We start from the raw sequence: 27,892 nt of genomic DNA on the forward strand, positions 1-27,892 counted from the left end.
GCCATTAAAGACCAATCTTTGATAGGATCTAATCGTGGAAGATTAAGGGAACATCAGCGAAGTTCACACATCGAGACAAGAATTATGCTCAATAAAAGATTCCAGTGTAAGATCTATAAATCCTCACCTTGACATACTTCATGTTTACACATGTAAGGAAGAAAAGAAGGAAGAAAGGTAAGAAAAAGTAAGAAAAAGGAAGATAAAGCTCTTCACCAATGTTACTGACAAAATGATTATCTAGTCCCATGGTTAATACATGCTCTATTTGTTCTACAGCTTAGACAGGAGAGATTAACAACAAATAAGTTTAGTTCTGCATTTTGAATGTATCATGCCTTCATACAAATCTAGCGAAACCCTGCTGAAGTTAACTTTGTATGACAGGATTAAATTTGGTACAAAACCAAACTTTGGCCCAGCATCTGTACTAAAAATATAGCTGCGGAGGGGAAAATAGGAATGTCTTTAACAACATTTATTAGACAACTAGAGGCCTAAAGAGTTCAGAATGGAAAACGGCAAACATCTTTCATAAAAATAAGAATTGTCCCTCCTTCACAGGCCTGGATAGTTTGCATGTGTGGTACAAAAATGTGTAATGGAAACCTGGGAAACAAAGAAGGCTTTTCAGGCTGAGGATTCCAGCTGTTAGCAGACTGCAAAAGAAAACAGACTTTATTCAATGTCTGCAGATGTTTCCAAATTTTCTTAGTTCTAAAATTTAAAATTAATTGACCTAATCAATATTAAATATCTAAGGGAAAATGTGTTGCCCATTGGATAGAGTTTAGGTGGTGAAGAAAACAAAAGACTTAAACATTCTCAAGCAGAAGGAGCTGGTGTCTCAGAAGCAGCAGCAGATGAAAACAATGACTGGAGACAGTCCATGCTGGAATGATAAATGAACATTCATTTCTAAGTTACACTGATGCAACTCCACTGACTTTACTGGACTGCAGTGCAGCTCAAACGTAATTTACCTACTAGGCCTGATCTTGATAAGGACAAGGTCTGTTCATGCTTATGTAGTTACAGTCTTTCAAAGTAACACTAAGTCAAAGGAGAATGGGTTTTGGAGCCTTTTGCCTGACATCTTTAAAGCACACAACAATTTTTGCAAGAGGAACTATGAGAAGAGGTACTAGTAGGGACCATATAGGACTGCACTGCAGGAAAGAATGAGCAAGGAGCAGTGAGGACAGAATGGTATTTCTCTTCTGAGGACTATATATGTGATATTTCAAAACCTTATGCAAGTTGTGATTCAGATGCTAAAACCCTATCTTTAAGTAAATGATCAAAACCCCAGACTTCAACTTTTGTGGCCAGGATGCCATCATGTGTCTACAGAACTCATAGCTGAAAGAGCACTATCAACAGTGTGTTTTGTAAATTTGGCAACATATTTATATATGCAACCTGAAACTGAAGCATGTGGATTTTCTGCTGTCCTCTCAAACAGGCAGTGACTTTGATATTTCGCAGCAATAACTTCACATTGTCATATAGAATCAAAAGTATCAACTATTCTTTTACCAGCAAAGCACACATGGTAAGAGTCAGGCTTTTTATATGTCAAGTAGCCATATTTTGGCTGGTGTGCACAACAACACCCTTTTGCCTGTTATCTGACTTGTGCATGCAATCTGTTGCAGTGTCTATGCTGAGGATTGGTATCACTGTTCCCCAAAAGGATTTTGATCCCTGAAGCACTTTGGTCCATGGAAACAAATTGGGCAAAATCCCTTCACTAAATTATTCCCAAGGGTAGATGAAGCTCCAGTGTTAAAAGGGATTTAAACAAATCTCACCTCAACCCTACCATGCTGGGCTGAATCATTGGAGGGAGAACATCCTTTCCTCTCTACACCATCGTTTAATGACATAAGCACTGAGAAGCTGAAAAAAGAATGGGAACAGTGCCAGACCCTCTCTGAATTTGATGAAGGCAGAGAGAAACTGGGAGCTGTTGCAGTTTGTGAGTTTTTTAGTTGCCACTATTATGGCAAAGAAGAGGGAAACTTCAGATTCATATGCTTCTAATGACTTCTCAGAAGGACCAAGCACTGTATGAGTTAGCGCCTCTGGAGAAGAGCAGTTCAGTTAAATAGCTGTTCTTTGGAAAAACAAATTCGTATGAGGAGCCCACAAGTTTCAGTGTGATCCACAAGAGATGGTTCAGTAAAATGAAAAAAGCATACTTGATCTACTGTTATACAAAGTTTAGTTTACAGGTTTCTAGTTTTCTTCAGATGTATAAGAAAATAAAGAAAAGCTCAATTTACCCACATTTGCATTCAGGATTCAAATCAATACTATGCTGTGGAAAAACAGATTTTGGTAAAATGTATTTTTAAGAAAATAATGGACAAAAAATTGACAGAACTGTAATGTGTTGCTGAGGACTGGGCACAGGGGAGATTAGATAAGGAGAAAGAAATCAGTATATTTTCTGTTGTACATGGAGAAACAGATAGTTTTATGTGCCTCATTTTTAATGATGGTGAAAAGTATCTTTCTACCACATCATACACAAGGTGGAAGTGAAGCAGGTTAAGATTTATGTTAACACTCTACCCAAGGTCTATTTACAAAATTCCATCTGCTAAGAAGCCTATAAGAAATAGGATTTAGCTTAACTTTAAATGTTTTCTAAAAACTTCTATACTATACCTGGGCAAGAAACAAAGATTTAAAGCTTCTTAGGGAAGGATATTTTTTGGTTTTCTTTTACTTTGTTTGTACCAAATTTGGTGTGCTCATAAGTGGAGTTTCTGTCACAATCTACTTCTCCCAGTAATGAACATGCAAGCAGATAATCAATCTTGTCCCTCAAATCCTTTGTTACTTCACATCAATTCCAGACCTCTTCACACTATCTTGCATGTGCGCGTGCATGTGATACTCTAAACAAAAGTTACACTCATCACTAAACTCATGAAAACTTTCAATTTTGTAATTTTTTAAACAATAATCAACAAGAAAACAGCAACAACAACAAAGTCCCTCTCCTGCTCATAGCACAAATGGCTTTGTACTTCATGAGACCTGCAGGTACGTATGCCTGAATAACAACCTCTGTCCTGCTGCCCACAATATCTGATGTGAATTTTTCTTTCATTTTAATGAGATCCTTATTTATGAAGGTAGCCAGGGACTGAAAATCCTGTTATGGTTAATCTACTTTGCACACTGTACCCTTCCAGATCTTAGAAACATGTTGATTTGTTTCTCACCTCAAATGCCCCTTCTTACATCTCATCTTCTCACACAATCTCTAATTCCTATGCATTTTTTGGTTATTATTTAATATCTTTTTATAGTGTGACTAGCTCAAAACCCTCAGTTCCTCACAAATCTAAATTTTCTTACTGCTTCACTGTCCAGGGTTGGCACAATTATTTCAAATGATCTACTTTTCAGATGATTCCCAGATCATTCCCAGACTGTGAGACAGCCTGTTTATGTGATGGAAAGTACCAGAGGTAACCTTACACCAATATGTTAATTGTTTGCATGAGTGAAAAAAAAATAAAAATAAAATAAAAGTGATTTGACTTTTATACTCTGCATTTACCCATGCTTCTGACTGGTTTCCCTTACTCTTTGCAGAGTGCCATCACCATCACTGTTCACCTCTCAAGTTCAATTTTTCTTTGCTATACAAGCTATCTTACCTTCTTGAAGGTCTCTAGCTTTCTAAGCAAGGAGCTAAGCAGATGTCTGTCTCCATATCCTTGTGGTCAAGACAGGACAATTGTCAGAAAGGAGCCGGGTGATGACACTGAATGTAGAGTGAACTGCGGGCAAAAAAGAGGGAACAGAATCATGGTAGGAAGCTAAAGATAGGGCATTTATACATTTAGAAGCAAAAAGTCATCATCGGCCAGCAACCAGATGTCTAATGGTACTCGTAGCTGCCTGTCCTGGTTCCTTTGTTCTATATTTCAACTTGTTCGCTCACCCTTTCCTTCTAAGACCATTAAGATTTGTAAGAGAGGAATGATTTCTCTACTTGTGAAAAGCACCTTTTTACACTGTTGCGATGTTTTGTCCAGAAAGATGGGCCCTGCCACTGTTACTGTTTAAGTGAATGGGGAATCTCCCATTGCTTTTGACTGAAGCTTTTGTTACTGGGTGTCTGGAGAAAGAGTTTTCCCAGTTTTCCCTTGCAGTCTTGGCATGCACATTTCACTCCTCACTTGGAATGGTTCCTCCTTTATTTGTCTACTTCTATTATTTTCAGGGCTAAATTTAGTTTCCCCTGCTATTTCTTTTCTGAGACTAAAGTGTCTACCAATCTGTCCCCTCTTAGTCTCTCACTCGTTGTTTATGGAGTTGGTAGGGAGCACCTAGGAAAACATGTACTGCATAACTACCACAAAGAATGAGAAAAATAAAGCTAGACAATGGAAATAGTAGGGATACCCATCCTGCAGTGGAGTAAAATGAGTATCAGCAGAAGTTCTTTGTTAAAGGTCTGTTTCTGGGAATTTTTAGAACTAAAATTAGAATTGATAGTACCTGGATTCTTATAAATCAAATTAGGATATTTCTAGGAGCTTGAACATGAACGTTGCTGACATTCACTTAAATGTTTTTCTTTGTGGACTCATCCATCCGAAATCTTTCTTTGGTTTGCATTTTAGCTCTTATTTTCAGCACTCACGTCTTTTTAGATCATGCTTTATAAACTATATGCTGAAAAGGCAGAGGAAACAAAGTTGTCTTGTAGGGAGAAAAGAACCATTTCAGATCTGACCAAAAGTTCTAGTCCTGCTGGCTGCAGCCACAGGGTGACTTCTGTACTGAACAGCCTCTGTGTGCTGGGAAGGGAAGGGAAGGGAAGGGAAGGGAAGGGAAGGGAAGGGAAGGGAAGGGAAGGGAAGGGAAGGGAAGGGAAGGGAAGGGAAGGGAAGGGAAGGGAAGGGAAGGGAAGGGAAGGGAAGGGAAGGGAAGGGAAGGGAAGGGAAGGGAAGGGAAGGGAAGGGAAGGGAAGGGAAGGGAAGGGAAGGGGGAAGGGAAGGGAAGGGAAGGGAAGGGAAGGGAAGGGAAGGGAAGGGAAGGGAAGGGAAGGGAAGGGAAGGGAAGGGAAGGGAAGGGAAGGGAAGGGAAGGGAAGGGAAGGGAAGGGAAGGGAAGGGAAGGGAAGGGAAGGGAAGGGAAGGGAAGGGGGAAGGGAAGGGAAGGGAAGGGAAGGGAAGGGAAGTTTGTGACTGTATCAGTCACAACACCTGAATTTGAACTTTGTTCAGTGAAACACAGAGTGCGTGATTCTGTTCCCTTAAGTAGCATAAATCTAGACTAACACCATCCTAAATAACAAATCTATACTCTGTAAAGATTCAAAAGGGCTGCATCCATCCAATGTTTGTAAGTTAGGTAATAAGAAAGAGGCAAAGAGAGAGTTGTGCTTGTCCAGGATGACTTTCTGTCTTTCAACTGACCTTGCTACCAGATTTTACTAAAAGATCAAGCGATAGCCTTTGTGTCTTTTCCAGCTCAGAAGCAATTATTTTAGAAATTGTTTTCTAAAAGAGAACGTTTGGAATCAAAATAATGTTAGGCTTTACATGGTTGAGTGTTTTTACCACCCACCGAGTTGCTCTGTTTTACTCTATCTAACCCTTGCTGGTGATTCTCTATTACAAAGAAAAAAAAGCATAAGAGAAAAGACAGTCAAAGGCTACCTGAGAGAATAAACTAAACCATAAAATACCTTGCTAAATGAAAACAGACACATCTATTTGTGGAACATGCTTTCTGGACCACCTTTGACTCTGAAATGTGCTAGTTCTTGAGAACACACAGATCCTTGCACTGGGTGAGAAGAAAAAATTGAATTTGTTCTGCATTGTTATCAGTAAAGGAAATTCTTCACAGCAATACTTGGTGAACTGAATTGCCAGCTGCTGTGATCCAAAACAAAGGAAAAAGCCTCAAAGCAAAAAAATAAAAAAAAAAAGCAAACCCCAAAACAAAACCAGCGCAGGAGTCTATGGAGTCTTTCTTCAGGTCAATTTTGTCATTTTTGTGTTGTCAACTGTGATGGAAGCAGATCACTGAATATATTTGAACAGTGTCAGAGATGTGTGGTAATTGAAATAGTTTTGTACACTTCCCTGGCCCAAATTTTTTGACTGAGATTTTATGACACAGAAGAAGGCTCTGAAGCAAACCCCTGCTTGTGGCATTGCGAAAGCCTTGCCCTCAGAGGCTTGTAGGAACTGGCACTGCAGACAAACTGCTGCTCAGGTGTTAGGCAGCAGCATTGCACCAATCCGACACCAGCTTTCACAGGAAGATTTTAGTAAAATTGGTTTCAGTGCTCCATTTTAATGTCCCTGAGGCAAGGTCACATTTTTGTCCGAAGCTGTGAGTAGAAAGCAGTGCATAATTATAACACTTCTGTGGCACAGCGAGGGCTCTCTGGCGATCCCCTTGTTCTTTATAAGCAATAAACATAAGTTGTCCCACAGATTTCAGTAAACACTGTAATATTTCAAAGAAAAATAGAAAATTGGGCAATAAATCAATCTGATTTTCTGATTCTCACTAGCTAACAGTAGGGCTGCAATATTTAGGTTCCAGTTACTGTAGAGGAAGGTTCAAATCCTTTCCCTTCCAGGATTAAAATAATAATAATCCTTGGCTTCAATATATGGAAATAATTCTCCCAATTTTATTTTCATTGAGCTTAATTTTAAGAAGTGTGACTCTGGAACGGGACTTAAAGATTAGTCAGTCTGCACTGTGCAGTGCTGGGACAACACGCTTGTATCTGTGAGAGACCATGACTAGACTTGGGTGTGTCTGAAGCTAGGCTCATAAATCCATATTTAGACAGTTAAATAAGTGGCCTGATTTTCAAAAAATGTTTACGACCCAGCGTCTCCAGCTGACTTCAATAAAACGTGCGTATGTCTGTGTGCATGTATGTGTGTGTTCAGTACTTCAAAATCAAGCCACATATTTAGGTGCTTAAATCTAGACATCTAAGGCTTGAAAATGTTGCCAATAATAATTCTCCTGGCTTCACCACTGTGAGAGGACACACGGTGTATTTTAAATACAGGTGCTTCCACAGGAGAATAAGCCACGTGAGCAGAGGGACCTGATGTAACTATTGTTTCTTTGGCTCTTTCAAAAACACTCAGGGAAATGTGTTCTTGAAACATCAGTACTGCCCTTCCTACACCTGAGCAAACAGCCCATAGGAAAGCTATCACAGAGATTTCCCTGGCTCCCTGGCTGATCCTTCTGATCAATGTTTAATAAAACCAATCATAACACATTGTTTTACAAGAATAACATGTAACAACGAAAACCCTCCCTTAAACTGGTTTTCTGATAATCATGTTTGAAGGAAACTACCCTTAAAAAAACTTCACCTATAGGCATTCATACCTTCTTCTTTAGTTTCAAGTAGAAATAGGAGGTTTCCATTTTCAGTCAGACTACGTTTTAATAAAAATTCACAGGCTGCAATCTATACTTCTGAGGAATGTTTGTCTTTCTAGTTGTTTTGGGAAAGAATTTAGCTTTAGTCCTAATCTTAAAGCCATCCTTGTGCTGACAACACTTAGATTTACTTAGTGACTTTTACTTAGCAGCAATGCCTACCCAAGAAAAATTTAAAACTGAATGGAAGAAAATCTTTGTTTATCAAAGATAAAAAAAGAAAGTGGATTATTCAGTAATCTTTGCTTACTGGTTCTTTATGTATAAAATGGCCTGCTTATTTCTATTTGTCACTTGAGCTTAGGGGTAATAGGCAGTGGAAAACATAGTTCTTCAGGTTAAAAAAAAACTGTTGTGTTCAAGCAAAAGACGCTTGCTTGGCAGAATTTACCAAATATTGATCAGCTCCCCATCACACTCTTCATGTTTGAAGGCCATTTCAGTGGAAAAAAAAAATCAGCAGGACTGTATAGAACAGTTTGGCTTGTAGTTACGTTGCAGTTAGAAAACTGTTTAGTTTTATGATGAAAAAAAGTCTTCCAAGAAAAATAACAAACATTTCTAATTTTATACTTACAGAATTATTCCATTGGAAAAAATTATGTGAAGCCCAAGCACAGGTATCCAACAACAGCTGGAATCAAGCTTACCACAGAAGGCATTTAAACTAAGAGGCCGGTGTCTGCAAAACTCATGTTTCTTTGATTTCCTCCAGGGAGAATGATGTTGGTGAGATGCAGGCCAGCATTCACCTCACCCCCTGCTTACTCCACTTTACTCTTACAGCCTCTTTCCCACGCTACATTTTTCTGATTAAGTCCACTGACAAAAGAGGTGGATGTGTCTGCTGGAGTGTGCAAACACAACTGACATGGTAAGGCAGGGATGTTGTGGGAGGTAAGGATTCAGCTTTCTGCTTATTACCACTGTCAAAGGCACTAAGCTGCCCCAAAGAACTGGGCACCCTGTGCTCAGTACAGTCTTTAAGAAACATTCAGAGGATTACTATAGGAAATATATTACTGTCTCTACTCCTTCCAAAAATGCATAGGGGACTTGATATGCAGTGCTAACAGACAATTTGCCCAAGGCAACGCATAACATCAGTGGCAAACTGGATGTTGGATGTGATAACTCCTGCCATCTGGTCTTGTTCTCAAACCGTGGGGCCACACAGCTTCTCCCAGCATAAGCAATACATCTTAAGTGAAAAAGAAAACAATGTGCAAAGCAGCCAGGAAGGTAATGAGTAATATTTTAAAAGCAGTTATGAAAATAATACTTTTTAAATCAAAGCACCCAAATGAGGACTGAAAGAATAATTATATTTGTGTTTTCAACATTTTCAGTTGTCAGGAGGGCATTTGTCTTCCTCAACTGTAGCAGCAGGAAGTCTGTAAGTCCTTCATATGGAGTCAAACAGCTGGGCAGGGCAGCCTGAGAGGATCCCTGTGGCGGAAAAACAGCATCCTCTAGGAGATGCAGCAGCTAAGGCTGGAGGGTCCGAGACAGGAACAAGTGTCTCAGTCTCACCCTGTCAGCATGAGATTTGTCACGTCTGCATGTGGTGGTCCTCTGTTTCACAGTGATGTTAAGGAATGTGCTTTTACAGAGCATGGTAATGTAGAAAACTTAAATCTCTGATTAATACTAGAGGATGTTTCAGTGCCCATAGCTGCCCTCAGGAGTTAAGCCTATTAACCCATAGAATCATAGATTTATACGAAATCTCTGAATTCTCTGAAGAGAAACCAGAGTACACATGGACATTTTAATTTCTCACCTCCTGGATCATGTTTCCTGGGAGGTGCAACAAAGAAATATATGAGAAGTCAAATTGCACTGTAAATGACTTTCACTGTGTGGACATAGTAGAGATTTTTATTACAGCAAAATGATGAGAAAGTTACATGTGCATTTTGCACATGGAATAAAGCCTGAGGTAAGACCTCTAGGGACAAATTTTAATCCTTCAAGACTTACAATTGTCTCACTTTACAATTGAGAGTACTTTCCTGAGAGTCAATTGGATCAAATGAAATTAATAGGATTTCATTATTATTATTATTATTATTATTATTATTATTATTTTTTCAGGATTGGTCCTTGTTCAGTAAGTTCTCTAAGTAAGTGAAGTAAGATTTTAATTGTTGGCCCTATCTAAATAGCGATGCATACTGATATATAAGCCTGTTGGAGCATGCAAGAGAAAACCATAATGGTGCATGAGTGCAATTTATTACGTAAAATCATAATGAATAACTTGCTGAGAATCAAAATTCTAACTTTTCCTTCCTGAAATTAAGCCTGTAATACATGTTACTCCTATGGATGTAAACTGAACGGAGTTTTTCCTTCAAGAAATACCACTTGTCTAATGAGACTGTTTAGATAAGAGACTTGCTTTTTTCTACTACTACTAGACTCCGGTTTTAGTCAGGTAAGTCAGGAAGTTAATCACATAGCACATCATTAACTTTAACATACTGTCCCAATTTTAGTGGATTAGTTGTCTGGAACTTGAAGAAGCAGCTGCAGGTCTTCTTAAAAAGAGGAAAAAAAGGAGTCCACCTAGTATTCCAAACAATAGTATATAACTGGCAAAACATGCAAGTGTTTTTCTGAAAAAAACGTTGTTTTTTGTTTGTGTGTGTGTTTTTGGTGTTTTTTTTTTTTTTTTCTTCTGGAAAGAAAGAGATGTTTGATAAAGATTTAAACAGGAAACATGCAGAATTTGATTTCAGCATCTTTTGGAAACAATGCTAGTTGGCTGACGTGGTGAAAGGGAAAATACTTGTGAGTTAGGTGACATCAGATCAGACAAATTCTTCATGCTGTAATAAAAATTCTCTTCTGTGGCCAAGTAGCAAGAATGAACTCTTTGAAAAATAATTCATAAATTACAACAACTGCGCAAATTACACCAACTGTGAAATAAATAGAAAACAATGCAGTATCAAATAAATGAATGTACCACTCATGTGAATTTACAAGACCTAGACTCAATGTCTCCTCTCCTGATGTTCCCTTTTCCCTGACAGAACTTAAACACAATATCATCTCTGCTTGAGATAGTTTCTGGACTGCAGATTGCTGGAAAATATGACTATGCTGGCAACGTATTAGTGAGAGCTTGCCCTGTCCTGATGCTCTTAACTAGGCATCTGGTTTTGGTCACTTTTTGGTTACAGGATCCTGGGCTAGCTAGAGGATGACTCAATCCAATCTGATACAGCCATTCTTCTTTCCATATACAATTAGCCCCAATATGCAAAATGTCAGTCTAGAGGTAATTAAAAAATGACGTCCTTCAAGACTGAAAAGAAGTCTGCAACTGTTCAACTGACAGTGAAAAACAGCAGGCAGATTCTTATTAGTAGCAATTATTTTACATGGGAAGCTGTTGTTCTCCCTGTTTTTAAAAGATGTAGTGGGGGCCTCATCTTAGCACCAAGAGGAAGGGATGTGTTGGACATTGTTGGCAGGAGAAAAGATGTTTGAGAGCTTTAAAGGTCTTTCTCTCTCTAGTATTTGAAACTTGCTGGTTGTAACTCCACTGGGGCTCTGGCCTTCCCATATTAGTGAAGGTTCAGGCTACTTTGCAGCCAGGAGAAAAAACCCATGGCACTTTGAAGTAAAACACCTGCCCTTTTGGAAGCAGGACAACAACCATGGGGGGCCAAATCCTGACTGATCATTTACACAGGAAAACTGTGGCACCATAAACAGGACATAAATTGCTGGTACAATAGGTTTGGTGCATTATCTCTAAGTGTGGAGATTTTGAAAGCCTGCAGAGCAACTATTTCATCCTGAAGTAGAATTTAGAAGGGGCTTTCAGCTGTAAAGATGTAACCATGTAGGACTCACTCACAGCGAATAAAGCAAACAGCTGCAGCTTGACAATAGGTGCTGCTACACATAAGACGTATTAAAGATAGCAGTTTCTTAAAAAGTCTCTTGGTCTAAAACTCAGTTCCTACTGAAGCCAGTAGTAGAACATTGGTTGGCTGGAAAGAGGGTGGAGTGTATCTCCAAAATTCACCCCCAAAAAATAGCCCCTGTCATTTGGTACTCTTACTTGGTGATGTCAGTGCTCTTGCAGGGCATGGGCTTCCTGCTCTGTTCCCGTGAGTCTCAAAATCTTATCCTGGATCTACTGCTAGTGTTTGGGGTGTTCTTTTGCAGGCAGTTTACAGTCTGTATCTCAGTAATTTTATCTGTAAAATAGAGATGACAGACTTGGTTTGTAAAACATTTAGAGTGCCAAATAAGAACTAGATTTTCTTTACTATAAATAATAACTTCGTGTCCATAGGGATGCCATACTGCTGCAACACAGAGCCTCTTTATTTCCAGGATGATACAACATAATTAGTTCTTTCACTGTGTTTTTTTTTTGTTTGTTTTTTATTTTTTTAAGGATACTTTTGGCAAACTTCTCTGGAGTTAAGCTTTCCAGGGCCCCTGCTATATTGATAATACAAAAGCCTGAATAAATAGTTTGCTTTCTACTTCCCCCCACCGGTTTGCTAATAAATATATGGGGTTAGGTGAGAAAATAAGAGGACAGTTACATTTGCTCTTCTAGAAAGAGAGATTTTTCTCCCCATGCTACAGCCAGACTTTGCACAACAGGTCATTGCTGGGCAAAAGAGACAATTTTAAACTGTCTGAATTCACAGTGGAAAAGTTTTCAACAGGGAGAAAACACAATTTGAGAAGGAACAAGCCAGCTCATTTCTAAGGACAGAGAAGAGGTTGACTGGGACAGCACAGATGGGTTTCTGTTTTATTTTAGGGCCTGATCTCTATCTAAGTATTTGAAGCAATTGTAATGGTAGGTGTTTAACACAGCAACGATCCAGGTACTGCAACAAGCAGTAAATTACTAATGTCACAAATGCTCACCAGTGTCCTGGTTCCAGTTAGGACAGAGTTAAGTTTCCCTCATAGTAGCTGGTAGGGTGCTATGTTTTGGATTAGGATGAGAAGAGCGCTGATAACATGCTGATGTTTTAATTGTTGCAGAGCAGTGCTTACACCAGGCCAAGGACTTTTCAGTTTCTCGCTCTGTCCTGCCAGCGGGCAGGCTGGGGGTGCAGCAGGAGCTGGGAGGGGACAGACCCAGGACAGCTGACCCAAACTGGCCAAAGGGGTATTCCATACCATCTGACGTCATGCTAAACAATATATAGGGGTGGCTGGCCGGGGTGGGGGGCAGGCTGCTCGGGGATAGGCTGGGCATCGGTCAGCAGGTGGTGAGCGATTGCGTTGTGCATCACTTGTTTCTTACACATTATTATTGTTAATACTATTATCGTTATCACTATTATTATTATTATTGTTATTATTATATTCCTGTCTTAATAAACTGTCTTTATCTCAACTCACAGGCTTCACTTTCCCGTTTCTCTCCCCCATCCCAGAGAGGGAGGGGGGAGGGTGAGCGAACGGCTGTGTGGTGTTTAGCTGCCAGCCGGGTTAAACCACAACGACCAGACTTTCAAGTTCACCGTCTCTGTGTGAAATTCCTGAATTGTTACACAGATTGCTGGTTATCCTTTCTGTTGCACTAGAGATTATGCAAAACTAGGTGGGGCTTCCCAGCTCCAAAGAGTCAAGCTGAATGTCAGTTCCTTACAAAAGATGTTAGGAAACTGAAGACCCTAGCACTGATCTTACTGGTTTTATCCAAGTAAAGCTCTAACTAGGAATTCAGTGCAGAGATTGAGAGGGGATAATGGCCTGCTGTATCCCAAGAGCTGTGCTGAGATTGTTAGACTGTAGTGAAGTAGAATCTTAGTATCTTCCTTGCAGTCTGTATCAAACAATCTTTATTCTTTTACCCTGACCACATCACTCGGCACCACCCATCTTCTCCCTCTGTCCCCTCAGGTAACCTTAGTTTAAAAATTTTTACGGAATATGAAATATTAACTATCCCTAGGATAGCACAGTCCCTGTATGTTAAGTCATTCGGTACTATGTGGAGAAGTACTGCAGGAAAATCTTTTTTGAAGTTCGCCACTCCTTGAAGAAAGAAAGAAAAGATAAAAATAGTAAGGACCATGACAGCATCCCTTGTCCTTTAGGTGTGGCTGCTGTGGCCCAAGGTGGACTTAGAGGTAGTGCAGCTGAGGGCTGGCCCCTGCCTTTGGTGCCCATGGGGAGGACTCAGTCAGGGCTACCCCTTCCTGTGGCAGCTGCTGCAAGCTGAGGCTCCGCTCAGCCCCAGCCTGAGCTTTGGCCCCAGCACTTAACAGCCCAGGCTGGGGCAGTTGGATGGGCCCCTGGCAGTCCTGCTGCCCCAGGGAGCCCCCGCCATGCCTCGCACCCAGCCCCTGGGGAGCAGCCGAGCCTTGCTGCTCCCTGACAATGACCCTCAGGTATCCGCCTTCCTTTGGAAAGAGGACAAAGACAGTAAAGGAGAAAACAGAATTAGCATCCTATGGGAAAACCCTGCTTTGGTAAGATTTACATCTCTGGGTAATTTTCTTTTTGCTGAAAACTTTCACAAGTAAGAAAAAATAACCCTGTAATAAAATCTAGTGAGTTTTTTCGGATTATGGTTTCACAAATACATGTCCACTCCCATCTAGTTCAGTAACAAGGATGCCTCTTCCTGCATCAGAAAGGTATCAGAGAGGGAAGCTTCTTGTTAAGATCCAGGTAAGGCATCAGCAACTTTTCAGTTGATATTCAGATATTATGTATTGCAATTACACAGCTGGCAGTATTCAACAGGTACACAAAAAGGAGAGAGAGAAAAACAATGGTTGTTCAGAAAACCGTCTGAAAGGGGTTTGATACACTTTTAAAGGTTTTCAGAATCTCCATCTCCTGAAAATCAGGCTCATTTACAGCATCTAATGGTGCTCTCCCTTTCTCCCAAACTCGGCAGCAGCAGACAGTTTTCTAACACTCTTGCTTAGTTCATTTTCTGTTGCAGGCTGGTTTAAAGCTCTGGTACACCTTTACGAAATCCGCCCCTCAGTTTTGTGGGCTTTTAGTTTGTCAGCAGATGCCAGACAAAGCAAAAAGGCCGTAACCCTTCTGCCCACTGAGGGGAAGCCATTTTGCTATCACTCGGCACAGAGAACAAGCAGAGAAGCCAGTGTAAACCTTGCTAGAAAACACACAGCAGGGCAGAGCCCCCAGACAAGTTAAAGGGAAAATTTGTGCTGTTCCAAAGAAGTGTCCAAATACAAAAATTCATTATTCCTTTAACTTTGGTGGGGCAAACTGCAATATGTTGGAAGCACCGACCAATTGTTAAGTGTTGCTCTACTAATAACTGTGAAATGAAAAAAAAAAACGACTCTTTATAAAATGATTAAGGTCATTCTTTGCTGGAGAAGTAGATGCCAAAGAAAAACAGTCAGAAAGGTTGACTTCCAGAAACACGAGCAAAGAGATATCGTATTTAGAAGCTGGTCTCTGTTAAAAAGTTGGAAATAAAAGTACTGTTTTGAACTGAGTACAGATTTTCCCAAGCTTTTGACAGACGTGACTGGCTTGTTACTACAGCACAGCTATTATTTAGAGGCTTAATAAAGGCGGTTTTATCCAATAGATTCTACAGTCAGGTTTCACAATAAACAGAAGCAGATATAGACGGGTCTCCAAATGACAGACACTGAGTTCAGTGTATCTCAGGTCAGACTTTATGTGGTAACAGCCCCCAGGGAATGGGCTGAATATTTATCTGTTTGCAAGACCGTCTGCGTGTCTCACCACAACTGAAATAGAAATGTAGATGCACAGCTCTTTTGCCTGTGGATGGATCCCTGCCAGAGACTGATGAATTGTCAGTTAACAAAGAGCCTTGATTTCTCCTGATATAGCGAAGGGAGAGCTTTGCTGGCACACTGGCCTCCCTGTCCAACGATCCAGATTCACATCTTCATACCGGTGGGCAAACCTCCCATGCTTCTGTTTTGAGTTTAGAGACCCATCAGACTATTTTGAATTGGTGAACTTTTTCTTCTTGCAATTTAAACACGTTTGTTTGCTTTTCCCTCAAGGGAGGTTCAATGTGAAGTAGAACATGTTCTTTATCTAGCGAAACGAAAACACATTGTTGGTAGCACTGAAAGAAGAATATACCCAAAAGATAAGCGGGTACAAGTGGTCTTTCTGGGCACCCACAGTCTGGGCACACATGTACAGACGCACTCAGGCCTCCTCAGAGTTGGACACAGATGAACTGGAGACTGGCAGGAGGAAAGGGAATGAGTATTTGGATAGTACTTAAATTGGGGAATTACCATTTCCTTGCCCTGCTCCATCCTCCCCTCTTCTAGCATTGAGTTTGGTTCTCTTCTTCCTTTCCCTGCTTGTTTGCTAAACACACTTGAAGTATTTTTCATTGTATCCATGTCCATCAGATGAACTTCTTACGGCTCTTGATATGAGTTAAGAGCTGCATGAAAATCTCCACATAGTCCATGCTTCATAGTGCATGTAAGTAGCATCTATTAATATTTTAAGCATGTTGAAAGAAAGGCTATGCTGGTGCCAGATCCATGGCTTAGCTGGTTTCAGTGCATATAGAGCATTTCACTACATCTATCCTCTATTTCTGTTTTTCTGATGAGAAACATGAACCCGGTAATTCTAACAACTTAAAGGATCATCCCTGACATCCCATAGCACACCTACACCATGGGATTATTCCACGGGGAGGTTGTAATGCTGAAGGAGCCGTGATTGTGACAGAGCTGTGCTGTAATATAAATTCAGTAGAGGAAAGAAAAGTGCACTTTTGCCCTGATTTTGCAGAGGTACCTCATCACAGAGCAAGGGAAAAATAACCTAAATTCTTCTTGGCTTGGACTTGGAAAGCTCTGCTTAGTTCCACATGCCCAGTGATCAAAAAAGACGGCGAGACTTCAGAGAAGCAAAAAATGGCTGCAAGCAATATCCAGAGGAAAAGGAAGGTGATCACACGCAAGCTACTAAAAGAATAAGATGAACCATAGTTCATGATACAATTTTCAAGTGGATTAAATATTTAAACACCAAGGAGTGGGACAGGTATATTAATACAATATGTAAGACAGACTTAGGAATAACGGGAAAAAAATAGTAAGAGAAAACTTAGATTGACATTGGGGAAACTTCATGAGGCTGTGCTCTCTACTGTTTAATAATCAGATTGGCAAAAGAAGTGGTGGAAACCTTGTCATCTGGGAGACTTAAAATGAGACAATGAAAAGCACCAGCAGTATGCAGTAGGGAAGATTCTTCCATTGCTGGGAGGTAGAACAAACCGTTCACTAGGATGTCCATCTAGGCTATTTTTACCAGTAAAGTGCCAGGAAAAAGTACAGTGAAAGGCAGAGGCTGACGCTTTATTTTCATCAGAAAGACAAAAGTTAGGTCCATTAGCCAGGGATAGACAGTAGTGACCTCTGTGGTACTATGGTGGTGAAATCAGTCTACGCTAGTTTGGTGAAACATTCCATGTCATTGCAAAGGGTATTCAGAGGGCAAACTTTATGATTATAATTTTATTGATAACCTTAAAAAATCAGATTTTATAAGCCTTTGTACACTAGCACTTTCTTCACAAACTATTGACAAAAGAGAAAAATATTCTCAGAATTTAAGAATGATTTAGTTTGGAAAGGACTTCTGGAGGTCTTCTAGTCCAAGTCCCCACTAAAAGCAGATCTGTCTTTCAAGTCAGAGCAGGTTGCTCAGGATCATACCCAGCCAAATCTAGAATATTTCCAAGGAGGGAGATTTTAATACTTCTCTGGGCATCTTGTTCCAATGTTTGATCTTCACTGAGAATTTTTTTTTGGCATCTAATCAGATTTTCCCTAGCTATCTCTATTCTCTCGTGTCATTAAGCTGCCCCTCGAAATAACGACATAATGATAGGAATTATAAAGTAAATTATAAAGTAATTATAAAGTAAAAGTTACAACACAGTAGTGACAGATTAAGAAGGCACACTAAAATTCGCAAGTCTTTAGGAGAACTTGCCTTCTCCCAATGTCTTTTAGCAATGCTAATCATGGAAACTAGAATGAAACATTTTTCTAGAAAGAAAATCTATTTGCTGTGTGATTATAGATCTATAACCAGGTGTGATACTTTTAATGGCTTTTTCTGACACCAAGCACACAGGAGTGAATTAAAAACCCCAAGTAACAAACCAGTGAACAGACCTTTGAACATTATTCACCTAGCAATGCATACATAAAGTGAAAACAAATGTAGAAAAAATGGTGTATTTAATGTTAGTGGGAAGGCAGAACAGTGTGGTGTGGTGACATGCAAGTAATGAGGTACATCAATTTTCAAATTACATCAATTGCAATAAAAAAATGAAATGAGACAGAAAGTGTACACTTAAGAGTGGTAATGATTATGAAATTTCCTATTGAGACAAGTCCTATTTCTTGGCAGCGTAGCCTCAGTTAAATTGGTCTGTGGACAACCTAAACAACGAGAAGCACCCAGACGAATGTCAATATTTGAAGTGAGGGAGCAACAGGCATTTTGGACAGCAGGCACATTTTCTTTGGATCATCCACCTTTTCAGCTTAATATTGTCCTGGAAGAAATTTCAGCAATGTATGTTTTAAGTGACTGTGTACGTGTCAGCAAAGGAGCACAGGTCTGTCGGAAGGATCATCCAGCAGTTTAGAACAAGTCCTGTATCTTTTCTACAGTCTGCAGAGACATCCCAAAAAACAGGCTCTTCTTTTATTTATTTTTTTTATGCTTCTTCTGTGGTTGTTCTGCTAGGTTTGTATTGAAGTACTGTGTTGGTTCTTTCTAAACTGTCACATTTCTACATGAGCTGTAATACAAAAGGTTTTGAAAGCCTTGACGTAGCCTTATTTTGGTTAAAAATGCATTTAATTGTAAATTTCCCACCAGTACCTATGTCTATGCCTCAAATCTTTTCATAGACACAGCTCATGTATTACTGCTGCCTTTTTCTTCACTTTAGTTTGAAATGAGACGATCCCAGAGGCTAGGACAGTTAATTGTCTCAGCGGTCTTTACAGGGTTGCTCATACAGAACAGCCGTGGGGTGAATATGAAGAGATCATACTGGAAAAGCCTGTCATTTTAATAAAAAAGAGCATTCATACGAATCTCTGTACTGACTTTCCCCAGATTCTGAAAAGAACCGAAAATCAGTGCCTTCAGTGACTGAATTCAGTCCCTGTTATTATAAGCCTGTGAATTAAACAAAACTTTCACTGCCACTTCACTTCACTCTGCACGTAGTCAAACACGGACATTGTGCTGTATAGAATTCCTCATATAACTTTGTGTTGGTTATTATTATCATCTTGTCTGTCAGCTTGAACACCTGCTGTTTGGGGAACCAACTGCCAGTTCTGACATCTGAATGCAATCCGGAAAATTATAACCATGCATCACTCCCAACATCCTTTTCAAAGACACAGTCCAAGCATCATAATTTCCTTGGTTAGTCGCCTGTTAGTATCATTTGTACTAAGATTTTGGAGATAAGTAGAAAAAGTTTCCAGATACACAGCCATATATTCTGTCAGATCATAAGGAAAATCATTACAATTAACAGGAAAACAAATTATCACTTTTTGGAGTTCCCATAGGATTAAAGAAGAAGGACTGACAAAGTCTTGCTTTATAGCAAACTTTGTCCATGTGTTGTTTATAACAAAGTAGATAAATATCTTGATTGCTTTTGTATAAAGCATCAAATTAAAGTCTTGTAAACAAGTTTGCTAAAGTTTGCAAACACAATCAAAACACTTTTTTAAAAAAAAAAAAAGAACAAAAATTTTCCTAGGTGTGTATGGAAAGAAAAGAATATTTGCAAGGTTTCTGTTTCTTTGTTCTTCTTTTTAAAAGAAATTCCACATTTTTTTGAGCTTTCTTGCTTTTGAAGATCACCAGGAGGTCCCACTGGTTTTAATAGCCTTTTTGGTCAACGCCTAAATAAAGACACTATAAGATTGTAATCCACATTGATAACTGGAGGTAGCAGCATGAATTTACTGAGTGGGAATACCAAGAAAGGCTTAGGCACCCCCTTGAAACGTGGCTCATACTCCTCCATCATAAACCATGGCAACAGAGTTGAACAGCTTTCTCTTCCAGCCCAACAGAGCAGAACTTTGTCTGTGGATTCTCCAATCTTGCCTGGAAGTCTTCCCTGTGTCGTAAAGCCTACGTGTCTCTACTAATTAAAGTAAGGAAGATAGATTTGCACAACAAGAGGGATAAGGTTTAGGAGGGTCAAAGGTTTAGGGTGACAAGACAAAATGTAAACATAAAAGCAAAAAGCTCATGTTCTTAATCCTGCCCGTTCTTACACTGTAGGGAGGTTTTATTGGACAGAGAAATCACCTGCCTTGATCGAATTTTAAAGTATTTTCATGCTAGTTTTAAGACCTCATTGTTTTTAATTGTTACAGCTCTGCCCAAGTTGTTAAATTCTGACTTAACAATACTGCTGATGCATTTGTCATCTCTTCCCTCGCAGCAAAGTGAACTTGGATGACTGAAGAGCAGGAAAAAGACCACGAGTGATTCCATTCACGTGTCCCAATGTCACTACTGAATACATGACTCAATAAACATTACAGCAACAAATACAGCTGAAGATCTTTTCTTTTAACTAGCATCTATAGCACAGCAACAAACTAAATGAGGAGTCTGCTCCTCTCGATTCTCTTGCTAGTCTATACGTTCAGAGATGTCTGAACAAATATCAGAATCTCCTAAGCTTTGGTACTGTTGGTCGCCACAACCATAAAATACAAAGATGCACTGTAGATGAAGATGGGTGAATGAGGTTTGGTTCACTGGGACCCTAGTATGGGGCTATGTACTCTGATTATATTGGCATTGAGTTAATTCACCTTAAGTGAATGAATAACCTGAATAGAAACTCAACGTCCTAACCTAGGTGACTCGTCTTGAATCTTGTGCTTCCTGGGCAAACTGAACATTGATGTCATGCTCCTGAAATGAATGGCATCAATTATTTGGGGCAGCTGCTGGCCCAGTGATTCAGCTGGATTCAATCTGAAATGTCTGTGAAAATGAAATTCTCAGAAAGCATTTATTTTAAGATAGACATCATTATGTCACCTAGTAAAACCAAAAAAAAAAATAGCGCCCACACATCTCTGCAATAAATAATAGAGCGATCTTCCTTTCAAGCCATCTCATTGTAAGAAAAAAACTCCAGGCAGGAAATACTTGACCAAAAAGATGTATCTTGCACTGAAGTCTGCGAGCCTCTCTCCAAGCAGAATCAATCAAATTCTTCAAACCTTTCAGCTACTCAAGAATAAATATCTAGTCTAAATCATCAAGAGTGAGTAAAGTCAATTCAACATGTACTGTAATAAGTATTAATCACCAACCACTATGAAAAATACAATTCAGAAGGTTTTAATTTGATCTGTAATGTCTCCCAGCTGCCCATTACATGGAACTCTCTCCAGCATTTCATGGAAGAATATTTTCTCTTGTCCACATTGAATAAAATTCTCAACAATTAAAAAAAAATCTTTTTCTGAAAATATTCTACCTGAAGGATATTTCTTTACATAAACTGTGGATTTCACAGAGGCCAAGTTCACAGCAATAATTTCCCACTTCACTTTAGCAAAAGAATTTTGAAATTTTTACTTTTCACAAAAATTAGGAGGGTACAGGTTTATTCTGTTTTTCAAGCACTGCATACAAAATATTCAGAACAGGTTAAATGTTGGTTCTCAAACAGAAGAGAAACAAGATAATAAAATACCTCAGACTAAACATTTACACACTGTCTGCCTGGGCTGGAGTCTACGGGCATTTGAGTTCTTTGGATTTCTGGTGGAGTCTTAAGCTATAGCAAAGCGTTTGGCTGAACTGCCAACAGCACCAGTTTACCCAGGAGGCTGCAGGCATCCTTCCATCATTTCAAGATTCAAATTGTCTGAACAAACAGAAAAAATGTGGAAAAGAAGCCGAAGAATGTCAACGCAGCAGAGAAAGAACGAAGTTGGCCTTTGTGCTAGCTGGACACCAATATAGCATATTTCCCATCACACCTACTACACAGACCGAGCAACATGCTTTTCCCGTGAAACACATGTTCATCTGCTAAACGATTTGGTCTCAGACATCTGGTTCTGGAGGTTATTATGGCTATCAGAAGGGTCCAATATGTGTCAAAAGGCTAGATTGCTTCCTCACATTTTAGCTGGACTAACTGCAAAATAATTTTAACGGGATGGAGTATCCATCTGGATTTCAGGCTACAGACTAAGCCAGCTTTTTTCAGGAGAGCTAAATAAAATCAGGGACTTGAAAAAACATAAAACTCTGCTGCCTACTGAAAGCTAATCCAGACTTTGCAGGAACATATGCAAAATTGGATTTTGTTGTCCTAAAGCTTGGGGGGCGAGAGGGAGGAGAAACAAAGCTAAAAATTCCTATTTTGTACTCAGCCCAGGAGTGGCAAAATCAAATTTGCATCAGTGGCAAAGCAATTCCTCTCCTCACTCTTCCTCCCCAGCCAGCTCTGGAGGCACTCCTCCCACTTCCAGGACCAAACGCCAGCCCAGGGGACAGGTGGAGGAGAGAGATTCACCCCAAGATTTGCTTATATCTCCCAGGAGGGTGCCGACTGGGCCCCCTGTCAGCAGAGGCAGGTGGGGAGTGGAAGCGTGAGGCAGGCAGCCCTACCCAGCTCTGCCCACCCTTGGGCTTAGTGCCTCCAGCTACTCAGAGACAACAGTGCTTGGGGTGCAGGCCTGCTTCTGGTGCTGGACCAAACCCCTGCTGAGATGGAGTTACACCTCGAGGATGTCTTATCTCAACCCAAAGTCAAGGTTTTGCTGTACGTGGCTCCACCTCGCTGCCACTGACAGCTTCCTTTGCTAATGAGTAAGGTTTACTGCATGTCCTTCGGTACAGACCTACTGAACACCAGGGCCCATGAGTTGGGCACCTGTAACGGGCCGGCACCACAGGGCTCTGCTCTGGGGGCTGCTGAACATTACCTCAAAAACAAGAAGTGGGTAAAGATGAGTTGCCAGGAAAATACTAATAATGAAGCTGGGTCTATCCAAACATAATTACTGCCTTGCTGAAAATAATTACAAACAACACTAACTTCCATGAGCCTGTTGGGCAAATGAGAGTTTTGTGGGACGAACAGAGAGCCTACTTTGCCTGAGAGAAGCTGCAGGGAAATCAGAGGACATATGGATGCGCACACAAGCATGACAGCGTTTACTGAGAGAGGCTTTAGCTCTAAAGGCTCAGAGAATAATAGCTGGCAATTAAACTGTGGGTGGTTGGATAACTCGTCTTCAATATAGAGTGTAGAGTAACATGGAAAACTATCAACAAGCTGTGTGCCCTGGTGTCAAACAGCGAGTGGTACATCTCCACGGACTATGACGGGCAATCAGAGCGCCCACCTACACAAAGTGCTTCTTGGCTTGAACATGATAGACTCTCACGTGTCCATTTCTTTTCCTGGGTAGCTGGACATTTATCATGCATAAAATAGCCCTTACTGGTAAAAATAATTATGATTTCCTAATAATGGGTGTAGGGTGAAACAAAAGCCTAGTGTTTCACATTTTGGTCAAACATTTCAGTTACTGTTACTGCACTCTGAACATTCTTGACAGTAAGCTGAATGTAGGAGCAAAAGCACCTTCAGCTCCTCATCCTCCACCAGTAACTCTTATTTTTAGCATGAACTTCATGTGTGACATGTACTGACCAAATTCCTGTTTTGTATTCTTACATTCCTCCCAAATTTTCACTCACTTATATTATTATTCGTTCTGTCCTCTCCTAACCCATTTTGAAACGTTACTGCTTGCCATTTTATAGCTGCTGTGCTTCACCTCGGAATTGGCTGCCTTTCAGTTGCGGCTCATCGTTTTATCTTGTTTATCAGTCTCTGAAGCACTATGGAAAGAAAGGTCTTAAAAGGAATAAAAATTACTGTTTTTATTTTTGGTGAACAGAACTTTCATGACATTTTAAATAGAATCTCACAATAAAAAACAGTGGAAAATGTAAAAGTGTAACCAAGTTCATTCAGCATTTCTCTCCACATTGAAAAGAATGGAAACATTCATTCTATGAGAATGTTTGCTGTCTGTACATCAGGCCCAAGAGTTGATGAGCAGTTGCATCTAGGAAAGGTGTTGGCTACTGAAAAATAAGTCAGATCTTTAAAACTTGATATCCCTGATATCCCTGAAAGCTGCTGGACTTTTGCCTCAATTGTTTGAGTCCTCAGCCACACCAGCAACTCAAATGTACACAGTATAGAGCCGCAAAAGAACAATGTTGAAGTCAGAACATCAGAAAAATAAGTCAAATTCAGCACAGAAAAGCCAAGAAGGTTTGGCAAAAAAAAGCTTACACTTCCCATACGTCTCTGTTGCTAAAATGTTCACCCTGTATTCTGCTTCCTACTGCTTCCTTTAGGCAGCAGCAAAGACTGTTCGCAAAGGGCTTGACAGTATTGCACTAAAAAGAGGTACCTGGAGAAAACTTAGATAGCACACAAATTAATGAATTGCTTGATAAATCCAAAACTACTGCAACTGGACAGCTGACCTCTTAACATTTGGAACAGTAATTCCCTTTGCACTGCAAACTAAGTTCACTTGACGGTTTATACTCCTACCTGTTTTGGATCCTATAGGGTGTTAAAAGCAAGGGCATTTTCAGAAGTAAAGCATGGTCTGCGCCAGCTGTCCAGCTGACGCATCCCTTTGCAGCCTGTGCTGCCGACTGCTCCTTGACTGTCCCTTCTGGGGGCAGGTGGCAGCTGTGTCTCACCTCCTGGGATAGGCAATTACCTGCTTCTGTTTTCCAGCAGTGTGTTCACCAGCACCGGTGAACCTGGCAGTAGTCACATGAGAGTATTTCGGCACCCTGAAAGCTTGTACTTTGTTAGCTAAGCCTGAGGAAGGTATGTGTAGTCAGCTGGCCTGGACTGATCACCTACCAAAATCCTTACTAATTATTAGATGAGCCTGTGCTCCTGTAAGCTTGAACCTTGCACTCCATTATGCCTCCAAACCACCAGTTGCAGGCAATCCACTTTGTAATCATCACCTCACTGGAAGTGTACAGACTACTGCACTGGAGCTGGCTGCCTGCAGCACACAATCAGCGGGCAGTGACAGCAAATGTCAGCAATGCAAATGAATAGGTGGTGCTCTAACAGATGCCACCGGCTTCTTAATCTGCAGTTACACTGGTGTGATTTTGATTCTAACTACCTCTTCCTTGCCACCCTCCTTCAAATCAAAACTTCAGAATAAGCTGAAAATTTTGGTTCCCAGGCTAATATTTTCCTTATAGGTGTCCGGTGTCTTTTGGGAACAGGAATTAGTAGCTTAGTAAACAGTGCTCTTGTGGATTTGGGAAAGAGAAAGTTTTACAAGCCAATAAGGAAATAACAGCAGCCCTAGTACATTTTACAGGATGTAAAAGTAGAGTTTAAAACAAGCCACATGTGAACTCACAACTTCAGGATCATTACTTTCAGAGATCTGATACCTTTCTGAACCTGTCCAAACTTTTTGGCCTGTAAAGAAGGCCTGAGGCTGCCAGCACACCCCAGGCTCAGCAGTTCTGGACACAGACACCTGAACTCAGGGTCCGTGCAGACACTGATTTTTCTAGTCTGGAGTATTAGTCTCACTGTCTGTTCAAATAGCAGCTTCTAACAATGATGATGAACAAGCCTCAAGCTTCTTCCTGCCTGAACCATATTACCTCTCATCAAGTGTTTCCAGGAAGGGTAAGCTTTTCTTTAGGAGTTAATTCACCCATACAAGCCCCACCATTTTAGTAGGACAATCCACAGAGTTTTCACCTCTTGGCTGTGACAATCTTGAGCTCCCACTCTCTCTATATTGCTCTGATTTTGTAGGCAGGAAAAACTGAAATTAAAAGAAGAGAGTCATGACTGTGCAAAAGGACTTTTATGTGGTCAGCGTGATAGCTTCTGAGACCCCTGTCAGTAAGACCCCTTTTTATACATACGCTGATGCCAAGCCATCTCTTCAGCTGGACACATCTGGAACTTAATTTAACTTTCTTACTGAAAGCCCAGAAACTGACAAAATTTGATTCTTTTGCCTGGTTTTGTAAGGAAATGGGACTTATACAAAAGTGTTGTCTGTAAGTCTATCTGCCCAGCTTAATCACTTGAATTTTGTGATAGATTGCAACCACATTTGAAAGAGAGGTAGATAATGAAGCTCCCACAACTTGTGTCAAACACTGTTGGGTAGAAGAGAGAGTCTGAGAGAATTCAGCAGAACTCAGCCCTTACAAATACAATTTGACTGCAGCAACCTTGCCAAAGAGAACACATACACTCATTGCGAATATGTATGGCCCCAGACAGCTCACAGCACTGTTGTCTCTTTCCAAGGGAAATATCAGAGATAACGTGGGCACAGCTGAGGTTATTGTCGGGAATTTTACATGCGAAAGAATCCAAAGGCATAGAAACACTGCTCATGAAACAGCTACTAATTCTGAGGTCCTTATTAAGAGAGCATCTATATGTGGTCCAGGGTACTTTACTTCTAACAATCTTTCCCTTTGCCTGCCACTCTGGTTCTAATTTCAGATAATTAAGTAGAAAATCATATTGTTTTGTATCAGAGAAATATACACGGAGTTGTAATTCGCATAGGCCTCTGGCAAAACACCTGCAAAAAATTCCCTGATTTTTACTGCTCCTCTTGCAGGTTTTAGTACTTCTGTCTGTTTGTAGAAGAAAGAACATCAAGGCTTTGGTATTATGTAAATATTACTATCTTTTGCAAATTTACATGCATCTTTATGAATGAGTCATGAAGCTCTGTCATCAAAGAAAGTGCAGCCACATGCAGGTGACGACACTGCATGATACAGTCCAGAAGGCTGCCTTGCTGTGCCTTTATCAGGCCCTTGCCTATCCTCTGCTCATTTGCAATCTTCAAGTAGCTTTCAAAGATCTCAATTGAAAACCAGCTTAAAGCAAGTTGACATTAAAATTTGCTTCTTTCTTCTTTTTTGTCTTCATGAGAAACACACTTGTCCAATGAAAAAAAAAGAGTAATATGATCTCGTAGATCCTAGCTTCTTCCTTTTCTTCCTTAAATTGCACCATACTTTGAAGTCACCTCTACAAGGTGAAGGCAAGCAAAAGAACATTTCAAATGAGATGGAAAAAAAGCATCAGTGACACTTTTGTCTGTCAGACATCTGTTAACTGCATTCATGATCCTAAGGCATCTGTTTTTATTTATACTTGTATATAGAATCAGAGAATCCTACAATCATTAAGGCTGGAAGAGACCTCCAAGATCATCTGGTCCAACCATCCCCCTACCACCAATGTCACCCCCTAAGCACCATGTCCAACCTTTCCTTAAATGCCCCCAGGAACAGTAATGCCACCACTCCAATATAAAAGAATTGACCGTAGTGATTTTAAAATGCTGCCAAACATTTCAAAGTATTTTTTGTTTGTTTGTTTGTTTTGTTTTGTTTTGTTGTAAAGCATTTGGAAGTCAGTGAAAAACAGTGGTTTGGTACAGCAGAACAGCCTGCATTTGGGCTTGGTCACCACATAAAAGTCACTTATTTTCTGGACAGCATCGCAGGAACCATCTCTATTCAGAATAGGATCATTGTAAATGTTGTCTATATAGTGGGGATGATGTTCCTAGTTATTGTTCTTAGAAGTGGTGCAAACAGCATTGGCTAAGAAAGAAACACTGAGAAACTGGATAACGCTTTTACTATGCAGCCAACATGGTTTTCCCATCTTCTAAAATAACATCAGAAGGCACCCATGTAAGAAGGGTGAGAAAACTGTTACAAGTATCAAGCCTCACAAATATTGCTGCATTTTCTGCTTCAAGCAGAAAAAGTCATTTGCCGAGAGGATGCTGTCTTCTTGAATTTATTCATTAATTACAGAGTCTCAGTATGTTACTTGTTTGCATTGCTATCTGTTGCAAGTATACATTTTAGTTCTTTGGACAGCCATTATGGGCATGGGATAAACTAAAAACTCCTAAAATCAGGTTTCAGGCTACACCTTTGAAATTTGCTCCCTTGAATAAATTGTTGATTTTTGTTTTCTTTTCAAATGAAGTTCATATACGAAAATAGCCCTGGCAAGTGAGCCCAAAATGAACTGAATGCTTTTAATTTTATTTATTTATTTATTTTGAAAAGAAAATTGCAATTTGCTTTAAATTTCAAAGACTTTTGGAAAGGTATTTTCTAGAATCAGTCAGTCTGACTGGTGGTACTTAAGTTTACAGGTTGCATCTTCTACCTTCATATCTGCGTGACTATTATTGTAGACATGCCTGATAGGTTCCCTGTACTCTGAAGCCTTCTGAAAAATCAAAATATCCAAC

The 27,892-nt window shown here is 40.1% G+C and overlaps 1 long non-coding RNA gene across 1 annotated transcript in view; it reads right to left on the bottom strand.

Annotated features, from left to right (window-relative positions):
* The window catches only part of LOC106038484 (uncharacterized), a 182,683-nt gene that overhangs the window by 23,493 nt on the left and 131,298 nt on the right, over nt 1–27,892 (bottom strand). The window contains exons 4-5 of the long non-coding RNA XR_010828603.1: nt 11,545–11,683; nt 3,681–3,803 (exon numbers count right to left, since the gene is read on the bottom strand). This is a non-coding gene — a long non-coding RNA (uncharacterized lncRNA). The remainder of the gene's footprint in view (nt 1–3,680; nt 3,804–11,544; nt 11,684–27,892) is intronic.

The sequence above is a fragment of the Anser cygnoides genome, chromosome 1, assembly GCF_040182565.1.
Source record: "Anser cygnoides isolate HZ-2024a breed goose chromosome 1, Taihu_goose_T2T_genome, whole genome shotgun sequence".
Taxonomy (NCBI): domain Eukaryota; kingdom Metazoa; phylum Chordata; class Aves; order Anseriformes; family Anatidae; genus Anser; species Anser cygnoides.